The sequence below is a fragment of the Dipodomys spectabilis genome, unplaced genomic scaffold (assembly GCF_019054845.1).
Source record: "Dipodomys spectabilis isolate Male_0828 unplaced genomic scaffold, ASM1905484v1 ptg000699l, whole genome shotgun sequence".
Classification (NCBI taxonomy): domain Eukaryota; kingdom Metazoa; phylum Chordata; class Mammalia; order Rodentia; family Heteromyidae; genus Dipodomys; species Dipodomys spectabilis.
Genome location: NW_024871376.1, coordinates 366264 through 374535, shown reverse-complemented (window position 1 = coordinate 374535; position 8272 = coordinate 366264).

Genomic DNA, 8272 nt, shown 5'->3' with positions numbered 1-8272 from the left:
GAGATCACAGCACATGCATGTCAGTGGAGATCACAGCACATGCATGTCAGTGGTGATCACAGCACATGCATGTCAGTGGAGATCACAGCACATGCATGTCAGTGGTGATCACAGCACATGCATGTCAGTGGAGATCACAGCACATGCATGTCAGTGGAGATCACAGCACATGCATGTCAGTGGTGATCACAGCACATGCATGTCAGTGGAGATCACAGCACATGCATGTCAGTGGTGATCACAGCACATGCATGTCAGTGGAGATCACAGCACATGCATGTCAGTGGAGATCACAGCACACACATGTCAGTGGTGATCACAGCACATGCATGTCAGTGGAGATCACCGCACACGCATGTCAGTGGTGATCACAGCACATGCATGTCAGTGGTGATCACAGCACATGCATGTCAGTGGAGATCACAGCACATGCATGTCAGTGGTGATCACAGCACATGCATGTCAGTGGAGATCACAGCACATGCATGTCAGTGGAGATCACAGCACATGCATGTCAGTGGTGATCACAGCACATGCATGTCAGTGGAGATCACAGCACATGCATGTCAGTGGTGATCACAGCACATGCATGTCAGTGGAGATCACAGCACATGCATGTCAGTGGAGATCACAGCACATGCATGTCAGTGGAGATCACAGCACATGCATGTCAGTGGAGATCACAGCACATGCATATCAGTGGAGATCATAACACATGCGTGTCTGTGGTGATCACAGCACACGCATGTCAGTGGAGATCATGGTATGTATGGAGAACACGGAGCACATGTGAGTGGAGAGCCCCCACTGTGACTCAACCAAGGCTAAAACCCGGGAGCTTCCCCAACTGCACGTGGCAAGTGTTTCCTCTTCCCTTAAAGAAAATAAATTCCCTTAATAAAGCCCAGGGAGGGCGGGTGGGCGGGGCGTGAGGGTGTGTGTGATGGATGACAGGCAGGATCCCGTCTTGATGCCTCTGAACCCCCCTTTGGAACTGCTAGCTCTGAACCCAACTTGCACATTGGCTGCTCTTTTTGTGCCAATCTTACATTTTTAAAGAAATATAACTTTCATGAATATCATCATTAGTGCTATAAGCACAGGGAAGTATAAGTTAATTCTACAGTAAAGTGATTATTAAATCCATTAGTCATATACAGGGAATCCATAATTAACTTATTCTCCAGCATCAAGTAAATGATTCTACTGTGTGCTTTAAGAAAGCAATTGTTCACTAATATGCAAAATACAGCAGAACTATTAGATCATAAAGCTATGCAATCTTATAATTAAATTATAAATTTTACATATTTTAATAATGTGCTTTATATACTTTAATTGTTTTCTACACAAGATTAAAAGGAGGTGCCACGGTTTTTCCCAGACATATTACATCTTGACCTGAGCTGTGAAGTCCTTAATCACGGCTGATGAGTGTCTACCTGGATGGCTGCGGTCCTTCAGCCACAGCAGATATGTCTTTGGATCATTGTACAGGACACGTTAGTCTTAAGTGACATTGCCCTGCACCCTGGGCTTTGTTTTTTTTTTCCTTCTGCTGTTATAATAACAGCCACAGTTAGTCACACACTGTCTTTGTGGGCCAGTGAATGGACAGGCCCTCTTCCTGGTACCTCGGGCATGTATGCATGTGTGTGTGTTTGTGTGTGTGTGTTTGTATGTGTGTGCATGTGTGCGTGTGTGCGTGTGTGAAGGCAACACACAGTACACTCTCTGCAGGGGACCTGTGCAGCCGCGCGAGCAATCTATCGCTGTTATTGTACTTTGGATTAAATAATGATGCCATTATTTTCCACGTGCAGAATTAAATGTGTTTGGAAGAGCCCGGAGATACCACCGATCTCCGTGAAGGGGGCTGCCTCCCTCCCGGCTGCTGATGCTTCCAAATGGCGATGGCTTCAGAGGAAGCTGTGGTGCTGGTGTCTTTCTCTCTTCCTGTCCTGGGACAGTTCTGCTGTTCTGGCCTGCTCTCCAGCTCCAGAAGCAGCTCAGCCTGCAATACACCCTCTGCCAGCCAGCGGGGACAGTCCATTCCCCCCTCTGAGGGCTTACTGTGCACTGAGCCCTGTGATCAACACAGGGGCGCAGAGATGAAGACCAGGAAGCCATTGACTTGGGCCCACAAAGCGCCGAATCACCCGGGTGTTTCGGGGATGCTAAGTGCGGCGTCAGCTGGGCTCTCCACCGCCGGGTGGCTCCGAGCACAGGGATTGATTTTCCCTCAGCCCTGGAGGATGAAGGTGCTGGTGGGATTTCCCGGGAGGCTTCCTGACTTGCCTCGGATCCCGAAGCCCCGTTGGCCGCTGAGCAGCCGGCCTGCCATCTGTCCCCAGGCCTCATGCTCACCTTGAAGTGAGGGTGGTGACGGCCCCGCCTCTCAGGCTAAATAATAACGTAAGACAAATTACTCCAATAGTACCGGGCACATCACGGAAGCGCGACCAGCGTTATGAAGCACCCTTCTATGTGGAGGAGGGGAGTCGGGCCCGCTGGGGCGCCTCAGTCCTCCTCGGCAGGCCCTCCTCGCCCTGGCTCTCCTTCCTGTCATTGCAGGAACCTCCTGTCCACGGTGAGCAGAGGGCGCCAGACGGTGATGACAGGGGCGGGCGCTTCGATCGCTGCAGCAGGTTGTCAGCCCTGGTTCTCCACGTCCAGGCTCGGGGCGGCCCGTGGTGCCCAGCAGGGGTCACGTTTGAAATCAAAGCCATGGCGTGTCCCTTCGAGACAAAGAATGGCAATCACCACGCTCTCGTCTCGCTCTCTGTCGCTCTCTGTCTCCCTGTCTCTGTCTGTCTCTCTCTGTCTCTGTCTCTGTCTCTCTCTGTCTCCCTGTCGCTCTCTGTCTCTCTGTCTCCCTGTCTCTGTCTGTCTCTCTCTGTCTCTGTCTCTGTCTCTCTCTGTCTCCCTGTCGCTCTCTGTCTCTCTGTCTCCCTGTCTCTCTCTGTCTCTCTCTGTCTCTCTCTGTCTCTGTCTCTGTCTCTCTGTCTCCCTGTCTCTCTCTGTCTCTCTCTGTCTCTGTCTCTGTCTCTCTCTGTCTCTCTGTCTCTCTCTGTCTCTCTCTGTCTCTGTCTCTGTCTCTCTCTGTCTCCCTGTCGCTCTCTGTCTCTCTGTCTCCCTGTCTCTCTCTGTCTCTCTCTGTCTCTGTCTCTGTCTCTCTCTGTCTCCCTGTCTCTCTCTGTCTCTCTCTGTCTCTGTCTCTGTCTCTCTCTGTCTCCCTGTCGCTCTCTGTCTCTCTGTCTCCCTGTCTCTCTCTGTCTCTCTCTGTCTCTGTCTCTGTCTCTCTCTGTCTCCCTGTCGCTCTCTGTCTCTCTGTCTCCCTGTCTCTCTCTGTCTCTCTCTGTCTCTGTCTCTGTCTCTCTCTGTCTCCCTGTCTCTCTCTGTCTCTCTCTGTCTCTGTCTCTGTCTCTCTCTGTCTCCCTGTCGCTCTCTGTCTCTCTGTCTCCCTGTCTCTCTCTGTCTCTCTCTGTCTCTGTCTCTGTCTCTCTCTGTCTCCCTGTCGCTCTCTGTCTCTCTGTCTCCCTGTCTCTCTCTGTCTCTCTCTGTCTCTGTCTCTGTCTCTCTCTGTCTCCCTGTCTCTCTCTGTCTCTCTCTGTCTCTGTCTCTGTCTCTCTCTGTCTCCCTGTCGCTCTCTGTCTCTCTGTCTCCCTGTCTCTCTCTGTCTCTCTCTGTCTCTGTCTCTGTCTCTCTCTGTCTCCCTGTCGCTCTCTGTCTCTCTGTCTCCCTGTCTCTCTCTGTCTCTCTCTGTCTCTGTCTCTGTCTCTCTCTGTCTCCCTGTCGCTCTCTGTCTCTCTGTCTCCCTGTCTCTCTCTGTCTCTCTCTGTCTCTGTCTCTGTCTCTCTCTGTCTCCCTGTCGCTCTCTGTCTCTCTGTCTCCCTGTCTCTCTCTGTCTCTCTCTGTCTCTGTCTCTGTCTCTCTCTGTCTCCCTGTCTCTCTCTGTCTCTCTCTGTCTCTGTCTCTGTCTCTCTCTGTCTCCCTGTCGCTCTCTGTCTCTCTGTCTCCCTGTCTCTCTCTGTCTCTCTCTGTCTCTGTCTCTGTCTCTCTCTGTCTCCCTGTCGCTCTCTGTCTCTCTGTCTCCCTGTCTCTCTCTGTCTCTCTCTGTCTCTGTCTCTGTCTCTCTCTGTCTCCCTGTCTCTCTCTGTCTCTCTCTGTCTCTGTCTCTGTCTCTCTCTGTCTCCCTGTCGCTCTCTGTCTCTCTGTCTCCCTGTCTCTCTCTGTCTCTCTCTGTCTCTGTCTCTGTCTCTCTCTGTCTCCCTGTCGCTCTCTGTCTCTCTGTCTCCCTGTCTCTCTCTGTCTCTCTCTGTCTCTGTCTCTGTCTCTCTCTGTCTCCCTGTCTCTCTCTGTCTCTCTCTGTCTCTGTCTCTGTCTCTCTCTGTCTCCCTGTCGCTCTCTGTCTCTCTGTCTCCCTGTCTCTCTCTGTCTCTCTCTGTCTCTGTCTCTGTCTCTCTCTGTCTCCCTGTCGCTCTCTGTCTCTCTGTCTCCCTGTCTCTCTCTGTCTCTCTCTGTCTCTGTCTCTGTCTCTCTCTGTCTCCCTGTCGCTCTCTGTCTCTCTGTCTCCCTGTCTCTCTCTGTCTCTCTCTGTCTCTGTCTCTGTCTCTCTCTGTCTCCCTGTCGCTCTCTGTCTCTCTGTCTCCCTGTCTCTCTCTGTCTCTCTCTGTCTCTGTCTCTGTCTCTCTCTGTCTCCCTGTCGCTCTCTGTCTCTCTGTCTCCCTGTCTCTCTCTGTCTCTCTCTGTCTCTGTCTCTGTCTCTCTCTGTCTCCCTGTCGCTCTCTGTCTCTCTGTCTCCCTGTCTCTCTCTGTCTCTCTCTGTCTCTGTCTCTGTCTCTCTCTGTCTCCCTGTCGCTCTCTGTCTCTCTGTCTCCCTGTCTCTCTCTGTCTCTCTCTGTCTCTGTCTCTGTCTCTCTCTGTCTCCCTGTCGCTCTCTGTCTCTCTCTGTCTCCCTGTCTCTGTCTGTCTCTCTCTGTCTCTGTCTCTGTCTGTCTCTGTCTCTGTTTCTGTCTGTCTGTCTGTCTGTCTGTCTGTCTGTCTGTCTGTCTCTCTCTCTCTCACCATGACAGCTGAGTCCCAGGCCCGGGAACAAGAGCTGTGGAAAAATAAAGAACAAGGAGTGATGCTCTTGGTGGTGCAGCTGCACCGCGTGTGTGCTCGCCGCACCGCGTGTGTGCTCACCGCACCGCGTGTGTGCTCACCGCACCGCGTGTGTGCTCACCGGCGTGTGTGCTCGCCGCACCGCGTGTGTGCTCGCCGCACCGCGTGTGTGCTCGCCGCACCGCGTGTGTGCTCGCCGCACCGCGTGTGTGCTCGCCGGGGGCAGGCGCACCGCGTGTGTGCTCGCCGCACCGTGTGTGTGCTCACCAGGTGCAGGCACATGTGTGTGTGCTCACCAGGAGCTCATCAGGAGCTCAGCCCCCCCCCCACCGCCCCCCCACCATTTCATTTGGACCCCACACCGTGGCTCCTTGGGCCACACGCCGCTCCCCAGCATTGACGGAAGAGGGGGAGCTTGTTTAACCCTCAGCACGGGACACCGAACCTGGCTCTGTGTCCGCTCTGACGCTGGCTCCGAGGAGACGGAGCCCCGTCCTGTTTATATAACAGAAGCTGATAGACAGTGACTTCACAGTTGGATATTTATGAGAGGTTTCATTTCAAATAATATAGCTCTGGCCCATGGCAATGCTAAGGTGCGGTGCGCACCTTATTACTCAGAAGCTAAATCTTTAGGATATTGTGGCCGTGACTGCAGGGTCTGTGTGATCTACCCGGAAGATCTAAAACGTTAATATTCTTCTCAAAGCCATGGAAGTTTTATTATAAAAAGTCTCATTAGGAGGCGATCTGTCCCTGAGACACATAGGCTCTCAGCAGGTCAGGCCGGCTTCAGACAACGAAGAGCCGCTTTTCATACGCCCCTGTCACCCTGGGACTTCGCCACATGACAAGGTAATTAAGAAGGAGACAAGGTCTCTTAGGAGGTCAGATGCCAGCACCTGGCCTTGACCTCCAGACCGGACCCAGCTGTGGTGGGGCCCGTTCTTCACTGTCCTGGAGCGCTGGCCCTGGCTGGGTGCGGGGTCAGTTCCCTGCGGACGCAGTGCCAAGGCCTTGGCCCCCAGGTAGCTCCACCGCGGGAGCTGCGTGGTCTCCCCCGGGCCTACGTCCATTGGGAGATTTGCAGCCAGAGAAGTGGCTGGATCTGGGAAGACTGGGCCGGTACTCCGGGGACTCCGGGAGTGGTGCTGGAGCTCCAGGGGTGGCGTGGCGTCCCTGTGTCACTCCCCCTGGAAGAGGACATCGGGGCACCGGCACCCAGGCGCTGGGATTGCCCGCACAGGTTGTGACTTTCAATGAGGAAGTTTCCTCCTGTGCGGGACACCCGCCCAGCAGCCTCAGCTCCCCCTCCCCCTCCCCACCAGTGTCTCCGCCCTTCGACTGTCCCCCGGCGACTCTGTGAAGGTGTGCATGTGGTGTACCGTGTCCCCCAGAGGCTGGCGTGTTCAGTGGGGGGGTAGGAGGTGAGGTGTCCGAGCCACTGAGCCGGGTGGAGAGGGGCAGGCCCTGGGGTCAGGGGATGCCGCTCTCGGAGGGGCTGAGCCAGCTCTGGGAAGAGACTTTCCCAGATAGAGCCGCCCTCTTGCCTCCTGTCCTCTCAGAGGGGCCTTGGCGGAGTCCGTCAGACCCCGGATGAAGTACACCCGGTTCTCTTAACGCTAGCTGCTCCCGCTGTGATGTAACAGCAACGGAAGGAGATGGCATGGCAGAGCTGCTTTTTGTCTGAAGGGGCTACCCGCGTCTCCTCTTCCTTCAGCCACAAGCAAGAAGCCTGGATTTCCAATCGAGCATTCCCTCGGGCAGAAGACCGGCCCGGAGGTGATCTTCCACTATTTGCACTATCTTCCGACTATTTTGTTTTAGTAATCCTATTTCACACGCTTTTGTTTTTAATAAGAGTTTGGGAATGGAGCATATGAGGGTTAAAACTTCATTATGTAAAAATAAGGAAGTGTAGGATGTACAGGTTAGGGACTGACATATTAATTAGAGCTTCTAGGAACTCTTTGCATTCTTAGCAGCAGTAATTTACTACTTAAAGTGCCAGGAGAAAGCTAATGGGTTTTATTTTGGGCTGTCAGACTAGATTTCAGTGTTTGCTGAGCTTTAAAAACAAAAAGAGCATCTGGTTTGGAAAATGGAAGCCCAGCCCTGGACAACCCCAGAGCCGTTTTTGTTTTTAAGGCTCTCTTAAATCAAGAGGTGGAGAGCCATCAGGAGCCAACAAAACCCAGTTAAACCAGAAACTGTGAGTTCTGGGTGTTTATTTATTTATTTATTTTACCAAGTATCAGTCTTTATTTTTATATTGCAACCTCCCATCCAGTTCCAATAAAAAGAGATAATGTTTATTGAGCATGAAACAGTGTGCAAGGAGCTGTGTCAAGGGTATGCACACTCTGTACCGTTGTGTTAACCAGGTCACAGCGTGGCAGACGCAGAGCCGGGTTTATACCCCAGGGGGCTCAGGGCAGGCCAGGACCGCACAACTCCCCGCACACCCCGCCGTCCCTACAGCTGCATGCTTCTCCTCGGCAGCGTGAGGGTCTCCGGCTCTGCCGCTGGGTAGTTCAGTGATGTTTCTGAGGTGGGAAGGAGGGGGGCGGTAAACATTATTACTCGCTTTAATTTCCTTCCTAGAATTGGAAACTTCCAACCTCTTGTGACAGTGAGGTGGGCAGCGTGGTGGTAGAGGAAGCAGGGGTCCTGAGAACAAACACGCCCACTTTCCAAGCCCAGCTCTGCCACCTCCCAGCTCTCTACCGCCTGCGGCCGGCCATGCCACCTCCACAAGCCCCACGGAGTCACGGCCGGGAGGCGAGGCGGGGGGGTGCCGCTGGTGGTTGGCACCGAGTGTGCCACACTGTTCTCTGGCTCTAGTGCATCACGAGCCCCTCCTCTTTTATGACCCCTGTCATCGAGTCTATCTAAAATACCCAGGAAGCCGGGCATCGGTAGCTCACACCTGTCACCCCAGCTACTCAGGAGGCTGAGATCTGAGGATCACCATCTGAAACCAGCCCAGGTGGGAAAGTCCATAAGATTCTTATCTCCAAAAAACTACTTAGAAAAAGCCAGAAGTGTGCTGGGGCTCACGTGATAGAATGCTAGCCTTGAGCATAAAGAGGCTCAGGGACAGCGCCCAGGCCCTGAGTTCAAGCTCCAGGACCAGCAAAATAAATAAATAAATAAAATATAAGGG